At 45.4% G+C, this 12143-nt stretch overlaps 1 long non-coding RNA gene across 2 annotated transcripts in view; it reads right to left on the bottom strand.

Moving 5' to 3' along the window:
- Nucleotides 1-11015, bottom strand: part of LOC308041926 — a 34233-nt gene extending 23218 nt beyond the window's left edge. For both annotated transcript variants that reach the window (XR_013922282.1, XR_013922283.1), the window contains exons 1-2: nt 10956-11015; nt 6258-6378 (exon numbers count right to left, since the gene is read on the bottom strand). This is a non-coding gene — a long non-coding RNA (uncharacterized lncRNA). The remainder of the gene's footprint in view (nt 1-6257; nt 6379-10955) is intronic.
- Nucleotides 11016-12143: the final 1128 nt, after the last annotated feature.

The following is a 12143-nucleotide window of genomic DNA, read 5'->3' as shown; positions in this document are numbered from 1 at the left end:
CATCTTTCAAGGCTCCAGTGGGATGCTCTGTTGTCGCTTGTGTTTGGGGGAATGACAAGAGCACAGTGACCACGAAGAGATCCTTTCTTGCCATGCCAGCAGCTGCCAGCCATGCTGGGAAAGGAAAGGGCATGAAGGGGAGATTTCATATCTGGAGCCGCAGAGAAGACACTGAATCTGCCTCCCTCCCCCTGCTTTTTTTTAAATATTTGCCCTGGCATGGAAATGACTGAATTGAGAGGGGTTCTTGAAACAGCAAGGGAGAAGGGAACAATTGCTCTTAAAGTCCCACCTGACAGGGTAAATTTTCCCCCTACAGCTCATTTTCTTGCCCAAGGGCTGCACCAGCTAGACCCTCCCATGTGGTCTTTGGGCTCTAAGCGTGACCACTTGCGCCCTTCTGGAGAGCAGCCCCAGCTCTCTAATCCCACCCTGGTTTTACAAAGCTTTGCACTAAGCCTCAGTAATCTATAAAACACCTGATTTGGCAGAGATGGGGATTTCCCAGAGGTGAAAACGCACTGATGCCAGCATAGTGCTGTGACAGGCAGCGATGGCACAGCGGTTTGTCCTCCCTGAGCGGCTCCCACTCCCTCCATCCCATCCCTCCTCCCTCTGCTCTTCTCCCAGTCCTGGTGCTGCAACCCACTACCCAAACAACCCTTTCCAGAAGCTTCTCGTTATTAATTTTAAATACCCCTTCCCAGGGACCACTCAGTAGATACAAATCTTAGAGCACCACCAGTAAAGTCTTCCGTGAGCTTTGGCACGTGGGCGTTTCAGGCAGGCTGGAGAAAACCCATCTCTCATCCCCAGTCTAATGAGCATCTTCAGACCAGGGTAAACACAAAGCATCAGTTTGTTTTCTTTTGTCATTACTGAAGATCAAAACAAAGCCAAGAGCATGGCAGAGGGTCTCCAGTGTCAGCAGGGAAACGGGAAGGGGTCAAAGCAGCATCATTAGCAGAGCAAGGCACCACACACCAGGTCCTGCATTGGAAGCTGGGTGACCCAGGCTGGGAACCCCCTCTCCCTTACAACCCTCCGAGTGTAACCCACGGGTGTCCCAGCTCCATCCTAGAGCTGCATGCAAAACATTCTTAGCCATCTTCTAAAAGCTCAGCCTTAGGATAGGTATAAATCCTAAAAGTCTTGCCAAGTAGAGGCTGAATTTCCATATCTATCAGAAACTACTTTGGCTGCCTCCTGGAGAAGGCAGAAGCCTATCCTGAAAACCCTTGAGGACCATGAAAAAGTGCTGCTACCAAGGTCTGGGCACCATCCATCCTAACATCATCACTCAAGAACAGCTGTAGTACTGACATAGACTTCCAAATCATCTTTCCTCCCCCCTTAAATGTAGTATTATACATTATTATATATGAATATAAATATTATTTAATATTCCACCCCTCCCTTCGAGCAGCATCAAGCACCCTGTTAAAATATATAAGCTGGTAAATACCTTCTCTGCATCACTCACTATTTCATAAACCCCAGCAAGGTACCCTTTACTCTGCTCCTCACTAAATTAAACAGCCCTAATCTGTTTAACCCTATCTTCCTCTGCCTGTGGAAGAGTCTCCATGCAGTTCTGGCAGCTCCTGACACATGGGGACGTTCAGGGAGGGGATGTGGCAGGAAGTTCAGTTTCACTAAAAGGATGGGTTTGGCAACCCTTCAGTCTCTGGCAGCTGCTCTGTCAAAAGCGTTTTGCCATGCAGCATCTCTATAGCTGAGAGAATAATATTTTCCTCTTCCACATCATTTTTCCACTAAGAAAACAAACTGTTTTTTAAAGAATGAAGTGAAACCAAAAGCAAAATGATTTTGCTTTCCTCACAAATCCCCCTTCCCCTTTCTTTGGTGAGAAGATAGAACATTATACGAGAGGTGGAAATAAAATAAGGAAAGAGTATTCTTCAGAATAATACTTTTTCTGCATGAGAAACTGAAAAAAAAATCCAACTGAATAAAAATGAGCTGAATTGCCATGTCTTTGCTGGGGTCACCTCATCCCTCTAAGCCTCTTGCCTTGCAGTGATCCAAATATTTGCATGTCTGCTCACACTGCAGTGTTCAGTCTTTCCTGCAGTACAGTGGTTTCAACCAAAAAGGCAGAGGTTGCAGACAGAGAAAGTGGAAAAAAAGAGCAAATTGGATCCCTCCAAAGATAAATACTGCCTTGGATGTCTCTAAGCCTCTTGCAGCTTATTGCTCCAGAGCAATTGAGCTGGTGGTCTCCATTCAACAGTGGGCAAATATCCAACCTGCAGAGCCCTGTCCCAAAACAATGGCAGCTGTTGAACATTCTTAGCAGTGTCTAATAGACAGGGAGAGCACTCAGAGATGGGACACATCCACGAGCCCTTGCCATACCCGAAGGAGGACAGAGGAGGCCAGCACTCTTTTGGCAGTTGCACAGTAGCATGCAGCATGATGAAGGTCATCCCCTGGATGTGTGCCAGCCAACCGCTTGACAAACTGCTGGTTTTCTTTAAAAGGTAACAGAGCTTCCCAAGAGAAGAGCGTGTGAAAGAAATTAAGGGCCAAGTCCAAGATCAAACAGGGTCTAATGAGCCCAGCTTAAATGCTGATGTCACATCCAATTGGGCTTCATTCCAAGATGGAATGTGTTAGTCAAGCTGATCTCCAGGACATTAGCGGGGTAGACTGTCCCACCTCAGACAAGGCAACACCCCAAGATCACACCACCAGCGGACAGGCCACTGCTGCCTACAGCTCTGGGGCCAAGCTGGTGAGACCTGCTGCATCCACCCACGAGATACCACCGAACGCCTGGAGTGATTTTTCCAACCTGTCACCAATCTATTTCCCAGTGTATGGGGATTTCCGTAACTTTTCACGCATACGGAGATTTTATTTTTCCCTTCTTTTTCAATTACATGTTTCATTAACCCTCTGCACCTTCTGATTTACCAACGACTAGCTGAGGTATCCAGACTGAAGAAATGAAGAGGGAAACAATACAATGATCTATTACCATTTACAGCTGCCATGGGATGATACAAAACTTAATCAGTTGTTTGTAAAATGCTTTCATGAGCAGGAAAAAAAAAGCTGGAAAAATAGCAGTCCCTTCCTGAAGATAATTTCCAACCCATCTCCCTCTCAATTCTCTTTTAAAGAAATACCTGGGGAAATGGAAGTCCTTGAAATGTGTCCCACCAATGATAGCTCTAGATTTACTGCTACAGAAGGCTCCCAAACCCCCTCTGGCAATGCCATGGCTGCTGGCCCATCCCACACATCATTAGCCTATGGGCATCACTTTTCTCCTGGCTACACACAACCCCACTGCAAGCAAAAGAGTCACCCTTGAGGGTCAGAAGATCTCACCCCTAGCTTTGTCCAGAAAGGAAGCACTAGCTGTGGTGGGCTCTAGCAAGATGTGGTGTTACTTGCACCAGAGACCATGCTCTGAAGTCAGTCCCTTCAGCTCCCCACTCGGTTTGCCTCAGGTTCAGAAGTCCTCTCTGGTCAGCTCTGCCCATGACAGAGGGGCTTAGTCAGCACTCTTCCAATGGGCTTTTTGAGGACAAAGACATCTGACCCATTTCTAACAAGATCAGTCCAACAAGATCTGTTGACCTGATGCAATCCTGCCAGCCCCACATAGCTCTTCCTCAAGGAGAGGGACAGCAGACAGATATGGGCCTCTGAACAAGCCAGCCCCTCTGTTGAACCATGTGAGGAGTGGCTTCAGCTCAGCATCAGCCATCACCACTGTCCCAGCAGTATCAGAGGAATTCAGCTGGTCCCACACCCGTGTGTTCCTCCCTGATAATACCTCTCTGCTCCCAGACTCAGCCCACGTTAATTGTGTACGATGTCTTAAAGACCACCCAGCTTGAGCTGCAGAGCATTCAGAGATGGATAAAAATAACAATTGAATTGAGTGAGGCTACACTCCTTGCCAAAAAGATTAGCAGTGGGAAAATTCCTCCTTTAGGGAGCTTTGCAGCCAAGGACAAACCCATAGGGTTCATGACCGACAGCGTGCCCCACATACGTTTAAACAGCTATGGGTAAAATGTGGGAAGAATTATGAGTCTGGTGGAAGTGCTAAATCTTGCTTTTGTCCTCATTCCTAAAAGGAAGAGTGTGGTCAGGTCAGTGGTCCTGGCTGGATGATACGCAACTGGCACCAACGTTCATTTATCAAAGATGTAACAGGGGGAGCTGCTGACAGTACAGAAGGCTCTACAAACTGGAGCATCACCTTTCCCTTCAGTCCATTTGTTCTTAGAAACAAAACAAACCAAGCAAAGGCTATTGAAGAAGCAAGAAGGATCCCCTCATTTGCTTGTCAAACAGATTTCCACTGAGCATCTCTAAGGACAGGTCCATAGGTAGCCATCCCAATATGCCCATGAAAGGTAATTTGTGTAATGAAGAGCCATGGAAAGGCAAGAGCCAGACTATGGATTACAGAGAAAACTGTTCCCTGGAGGTGAAAAATGAATACTGTCCCTACCTTAAAGTATTTTTTATCTTTGCAGAAATGCAAAGAAAGGAAAAACGGCACCGAGACTTCTGTTAGATAAAATTGAATTAACCTGTCACTATGCTGATAGAGAGATACTGCTATAGTACGCGGAAAGGCTATCATGATCTTTCCCACTGCCTAAAAAGGTGAATTAGAGACCTAAGACCTTTGGTAGCTATGAATATTTTGAAGTCTGTTGAAAATGCTTCTCTTCCTTGGGTATCTCAAAGCAAAGGACTGTTGAGTCCAGCCTATTTAGAGAAGGTATTTGAAAGAATTAGTGGTCCTGGTGTTTGCAACTTCAATGATCCTGCTAGAGGAAGGATTTGGGGTGGGCACAGAGAAGCTTGTCCTCTACACAACCAACTGTTGACTGTTAAAAATTGCCTGTGGGGCTTAAATGATATGTCCATTTTCCAACCCTTTCCAACACTTGCCCTTAAAATAATTCAGGAAAATCTATTTTATGGTCTTATATCTGTTTTTGCTGGAAAGAGCACTTCAACGCTTGACTACAAAGGACTTTATGCACAGAATTGGATTTGTTTGGTTATCTTTCATCCTTTAAGTTAATCAGAAGTTACTTGGCTAATCTGGATATTTTACAGTGCATTGTGGACATCAGTTTCATGTTACATAAAAATAGATGTGTCACACCAGAACCATTAGGTTAGGATGCAGAAGCCCACGTCTGCATGAACTACTCACATTTTTCATTTGATTTCTCCTTTTCATAGATTAGAATAGAGTTCTCCTTTCCCATTTGCAGTCAGTTTCTAATCACTGCTAAGAAGCTGCCCACCTTGTGAAGGAACAGTAAAACACTGGGACAGGAGAGCAGGCAACAGTAATACTTTATCATTAAAACTGTTTCTCTAAACCTCAGACTATCACGAATTTGCCAAAAAAATCTTGCAAATTAGTTTAAAATTGCATAGGATGACAACAGCATAGAGAAAACCATGACAATAAAAGTCCTCAAAACACTTTCCTAATTAATAAGTCCCCCCACCCAAGCCTCCTTCTGAGAGCCCCAGGGCCCAGTTTTCCTGCTTCTGTTTGATTTTATTTAATCACAGAGCTTGTTAGCCTGTAGCAAGCACCCTGAACTAATGGAGCTACTGCATCTTGCTTGACCTCCTTTGCATTCCATGCATGGGATTCAGCAACGGTGCCACACAGCCAGATGTTTCCACCACGTTTTGAAAAGAAATGCATCTTTTCTTTTATTGGACACCTTGGCAAGAGAGCCCACGTGGAATGTAAACTCTGTGTGCAGAGATATATATATTTCTCTCACTGTTCATAAACACATAGAGATCGGTCCTTCCTCCACTGGGGTTATATGAGCCCTAAATTTACCAGCATTGGAGAACATACTCCTGATTTATATTGAAGTGAGAAAGCAAATTTTTGCAGGAGAAAAAAACATTAGGCAAGCAATCACGGCTTTGCATATAGATTTGAATACACATACAACACAATATTTAGATTACTTGCAATAAACAAACTTGCCTCAATATCCACAAGAGCAAACCTCAGATCCAGAGAGGAAGTCAGGGAAAAACACCCTCGTCTTCCCCAGCAGGAAGGGAGGATGGTCAGATGTCAAAAACGTCCTTGGCAACACCCTGATTTGGCATCTGCTTTGACTTTTGTGAGCCAGCCCTCAAATTTTCTTTGCTGAAAGGGCAGGGCCAGGGTGTCACAAACCATACACTCACAGGTCTACAGAAGTGCTTCTCACCAACTTGTTCTTGCTCATCTGTAGCTACAGGGTCCCTCTCCTTGCTGCTTCTCCTGCCTTGCTCCTTGGTCTTGTTCCGCTCCATCCCATTTTTGCTGACTCACAGGAGTGCAGGCTGGTCCTAAGAAGAGATGAAGGCAGATTGGTAGGCTGGGTCTATTTTCTCCTACCCAAATGCTGACCCAGCCTCCAGTACCTGCAAAACCAACCTGATATTCTAATTGAAGCAGGCATGTGATTTCTCCTTGTGAGCTAAAAACCACAAAATCAAAGTGCATTAATTTGACAGCTGGCGTGCATGTGGATGAGGTAATAAGGATGGTTAGCATCAAGTATCCTTACAAGACATTAAAGAAGCCACTAATGTTTTGACATCAAAAAATTTATGATACTTGTAAGACTGAGCTCTGATAATGATGCATTTTCTGGCCCCAGCACTGCTGTTATTGTTGAAAAAACACGAACGCACTGGTAACGGAATAAAGCACTCTATATATACACAGATGTTTACACACACTCATATTTATAGATGTACACACACATATATAGGAGGAGATAGATAAATATCTGTAGTTCACAAATGAGCAGTTTTAGGAAACAGCAGGACATGAGGGAGGATTTTGTTTGGAGGACAGTTTCCCCTTTCCTCCCTCCAAGACAAGATCTCTAACATCTGCCACCCATCACCTCCCAGCCAAGTCAAAGGGGTCACAAGTGCAAAACAGACACCATACAGAAAGGTCACGCTTTAGTAGGGTGTTCACTCAATTTCAGATGGATGATGAGCACTAACTGTGCTCAACCCCTGCAGCTTCTGCCTGTCAGGGCTGCAAAGGTCTATCAGGGTGCTGGTCCTCTGCCACATCTATTTAAAGGGTTGGGGATACCTCTCGCAGTCAAAATGAGTCAGAAGTAGGTTTAATCACTGATACTAGACCTCTCTCCCTCCATCCTCAGGCACCATTTCATGACTGCATCTGAATATGGCTGGAGACGCCTCACTCCTTCTATCTATTTTTTTTTTTAAAACTGTTATGGAGGGAATCTGAGATCATCAAGCTTAATAAAGCTCAACATGTTTAGAAAAGCAGAGGAGGGCAGAAAAAGGGCAGATAAACATGCATACATTCACACACACCAGAAATCCCAGGAGGAGGACAAATAAAAAGCTATGTTACAGCAAAGGAGCCCTGTTAGCACGAGATGAGTGCACACATTTCCAGGAGCAGAGAGATACTGAAACACAGAGCTCCTAAGCATTAGTGCAACCATGTGTCAGGACAGCATCCCTCCAGGAGCAGGCAGAAAAAAACCAACTGTTTTAATGGTGGAACTGGCCCAAACTGGTTTCTCAAAGGGCTTTTGGGGGAGAATATGGAGAGAATCTCCAGGCCCAGGGACCCATCTCAAGGAGAAGCCCCAACATCAAGTGCCATGTTGGAGCATCCATCACCACTGTGCACAAGGGAGCCACTCCTGAAGTAGCACGGATGCAAGGCTCCCCTACATCACTTGTGCCAGGGGTCTCTGGCCCACTCATTTATTATTTGCCCAGCAGCATTTGAAAAGCACCCAGTGGGCAGCACCCAGCAGAGCCTTTTGTTGCTTGCAGGACCTTAACGCTGGAAGAGTTTGAGTGGCTCCTTGGGAACTGACTGCCCATAGCTGCGGGATGCAGGGCTGAAACAGCTCAGCACAGGGGCCTGTAAGCAGTAGCACCATGAATCCCAGTTAAGCCTTTCTTCCCACAAATCGTTCTGCTAATGCATCCCGCACTGGACACGTGCATAGGTACAGGCGATTCACCCAGGAGCAGCAACAGTCCGAATATCTCAACCTCTGGTAGCTCACAGTGCTGCATGACAGGATGAGTGGATGGCCATCAGCCAGAAGGCAAGGGCCACCCCTAGAAGCAGAGGTTACATTAGCAAAGGTGGGTATACATTGAAAACCAAGAAGGGAAGAGCTATCACAGCTTGACTTGAAGCCCAACTGCTCCTTCTGGAAAACAAATCCTCACAGCATCAAGAAAAGATTGATATCAAACATTTTCCCCTACTCTGAGATATTCCTTTAGGAAGGTGGTGCCAAGCCACATGGAAGCACACCCTTCCTTCACATCAAGCCACAGGGGACAACCTCCAGTGTAGCTGCTCCAAAATCCCTCCTGGGGCTGAGCAGCAATCCAAACCATGAATCATACATGCTTAGAAAATTCCTATCATAATTGCCTGGCAGCTTAACTTATACTGGGCTTCTGCAGAATGAGAAATCCATCCCATTTTTCCTAGAAATGAAAATCAAAAGAGGCCTCTTCTTCCTTCCATTATCCTTTTGAGAGGGTATGGGGAGTCTGAGCTTTCTTCTTCTGTTCCAGGCTGTCTGGGGGGCATTATGATGAGAAGAAAATGTGAGAATAATTAAAAACAAACAAAAGCATATCAACAACAACAAAAAAACATTGTCTGTACTTATGATAGTACTTGACAGTTGGCTCTTGATCCTTGCCCAAGACCCATCTTTGTTATAGCCCAAGAGAATCATCACAATGAAGTCACGTTGGCTGGTCTATTAAGAGAACAGACCAGAAGATGAGCTGAACAAACATAGTAAATGCTTTCACAAACATTTTGTCTACAAGGCTTGTTTGTTTCCCAGTGTCTTTGAGTAGTTATTCCTTGGAGCCCAAAAAGGACGGATGCATTATTCCACAGTACCTTGGGATGTGCTGTGAATCCTTGGCATCAAACGTATGCACCAGGGACAGGGTGGGCACTGCAGTCTGAGGGTTATTCTGCAGAATGTTTTCTCTCAGAATCTTGCCAGATTGACACAGGGGGTCAGGGGTGTAGCTCGCTGCAGCAAACTGTGCTTGGGGACACTGCCAAGCACGCCCAGAAAGGTGGTGAGAGCAAACTTGATGTGAAAGCCAGCTAGAAAGCTTCTGCAGGAGAAGTTTTCCAACTTAAAAAGCATAAAATCAAAATCCTTCCCTGGACAATATCCCTTTTGTTTAAAGGGGAAAGTAGTCTCGAAGAAGGAAAGTTTTTCTGTTGGAAAACTTGAATAGTCAAGCCCTGGGAGACTGCTGAACTCACTTTACACAAGCATCATGAGGAAGGTGAAGCTAAAATACTCGGTCCAGAAAAGGCCCTTGGGAAAATAAAGCCTATTTGTTTGTTGCTGCTTTTCCTCCTCTTTCTTTATGGGGAGCAAGGTCCTTTTTCTACTTGGCTCCACCTGCCACCAGTTTACACACCCACACACAAAATCCTTACCCTGCCGACACACGAGCTGCACTGTTCAGCCCCATTTCTGTGTCATGTGAAATCCCCTTCACTCCAGGTCCAGCCACCTGATGGAGGCTGCAAGCCCAGCCAGGCAACCTTTCCTAGTTTAATTAACATAACCTTCCTCATTCAGACCCTCCGACCACACTGCAGCAACAGTAGATGCGGGAAAAGAACCAGAAAAACATCATTAGCTCCCTCGTGCTCCAGAAAAGCCCTTGGGGGGTCAGAAGCTGTGGAATACTGAGGTACCCAGCCACTGGAGACGTGCTCACATTTTGAGAACTAGATATAAGATTTGGGGATATTTTTCCATGGTGAAATGAACGGCTCCACCCGAATGCACGTCAGTTAAAAATAAATAATAAAATAAAATATCTTTCCAGACCAGCTTGAGGTGGAGCTGGAGATGCTCCTCTCCCTTTTAAAGCAGGGGATGCGGGGGGAGAACCCAGCTTTTATATGAAGCCAAGCTGTAAGTTTGGGGTCCTGGGTCCACTCCCTTTTGAAGCCATCAGGACTTTTGCCAGCAAGTAGCAGCAGGCTCCAGAGATGGGCTCCTCATCTAAACTGAGCTGTTTTAAACTCACACACCCAGCAGGGAAAAAAAAGAAGTGTTTTTGTTGGATCCCATTTTTGCCAGGTTAGTGAGTTAAATCAGGGTCTGACAAGCACTGAAGCCAGCACTAGATAAACAGAGGGAGTGCAGGACTTGAGCGAGGATGATAAAAAAGGGAAACCTTTACATTTTTTTTAAAGGCAATGATTGTTAGATTGCCTCCAGCTGCCTCCCAAACCCAAACCCTAGGCGCCAGGGAAGAACAGGAGAGAGGAAAAGGGAAGCCACACACGAATTGATATGAAACCTGGAGTCATTCACTGTATTCCTGTGCATTGTAGGGTGCAATGCACCACCATGAAGACAGGAAACCAACCAGCAAGCATGAGGAGAATTGTCAGAACTACTGGCAAGCACAAAAATGGACAATTTTTTCACTGTTTTGCCTTGAAAGTGGTGGAGAACAGGCCACCCCAGGATGGCATGAAACAGCCAGCTGCTATCAAAACCACCACGCAGTAAATACAAGGATTAAGAGAAAAAGAAAAGTGAAAAAAATATAACCAGCCCAAGAATCAAGTTCTGGGCTAAGCAGCCTAAGAGCTTGATAAAGCCAGCTGAAGAGATAGCCCACGCAGACACATTCACAAAAGAGGGTGACGTCTCAAACCATTGCATGTGGCCTCAAGATCCAAATTCCAGCCCAAAACTCTGCCTGTGGGAGGAAGAAAGCAGCCAGACAAAAGCAGAAGGTAGAAGTCTCTTCGCATTTTTCAGATTGACCCTCAGAAAGAGAACATACGAAATCCTAAAATGCCCCTCTCAAAACATCCCCAGGCACCTACTCACATGTTCCAGAGAGCTGATATCTGATGATTGTGATGGAGACAGTCTTGCAAACGGTCCTGGACCAGGAGGGAATGTGGAATCCAACAGCCATTCCTCTTCCAGGTTCTGGCACGCACATGCATGACAGCTAAGCATAAAATAAGTCTTCTCAAAGGGGTTGTAGACAAGATGCTCTCTTGTAGTGCTTCACATGAAAAGAAATTGCTAAGCTGTATTCAAAGCATCAGCCATGACTTCTGAGAGAGGCGAAATAGTGAAATAACTTCAAAAATAAAGAAGAAAAAGAGTAAGAAAAATGTTCTCAAAGCAGTTGGAGCGGTTGTGTCTCCTCCCTGGCTTCCTCTGGTTTCACCAGGTGCACCCACTTATCATACACAGGGGCTGGTGAAGGACAAGCCCACATCTGCCTTTCCTGCTGACATTGTGATTTTGCAAATTCCCCTTCTTTACTTCTCCAGACTGAGCAAATCCAACATTTCCAGTCACTAACTACCTTCTACCATTTTACCTGTACCTACTTTTACCATGCTCCTCCTCAGAAGCAGAGGCAAAAAGTGCCCTCAAGTGCTCAAGATCCAGGAGCACCAAAGCTTTTCTGGCAAATAGCACCACTGTTCTGCTGTGATCACTCTCTTCTATGAGGCTAAATATCTTAAAGCACCTGGTCCCAACACCTGCAGCCCCACTGCATTTGCCACTACTGAGCAATGGACAAACACCTCCTGAAATAGGTCTTGGATAGCACCAGAACCCAATCCAGAAAGGCATGTTTTCTTCTGAGTTTTAGGACTGTAAAAGTTCCTCTCATTTGTAAAAGATCCATGGTTCCTAACACAGTGATATCCCTGCTTTCTATGCTGAGATCCAGCTTACCTTGTGTGTGTACATAGAGCCTTCCTATGGGCAGGTGATCAGACACATCGTGGCCTGGGCAATAAACAGGATGACCCCCACTGTGTCAGGGCTTTCTGCCTGTCTCCTGAGCCACGGATATTTGCTTTTTAAGATAATTAGCATAGCTTCCCCTCTAATGAAGGTAACTGCTGTCTTTCCCTTCTCTGTCCTTATTAACCTAAGCAGGAAAAAGCAAGGTGCAGCATAGCTGAGACAAGCATAGCCAAGATGGGAAGAACAAGAAGCAAGCTCAGCTGATGTCCTCAGTAGCCCCATACTAATACCAACAGCTAT

The sequence above is a fragment of the Nesoenas mayeri genome, assembly GCF_963082525.1.
Source record: "Nesoenas mayeri genome assembly, chromosome: 6".
NCBI lineage: Eukaryota > Metazoa > Chordata > Aves > Columbiformes > Columbidae > Nesoenas > Nesoenas mayeri.
Note: the sequence above shows the minus strand (reverse complement) of the source record. Positions and strands in the feature narration are given on the sequence as shown.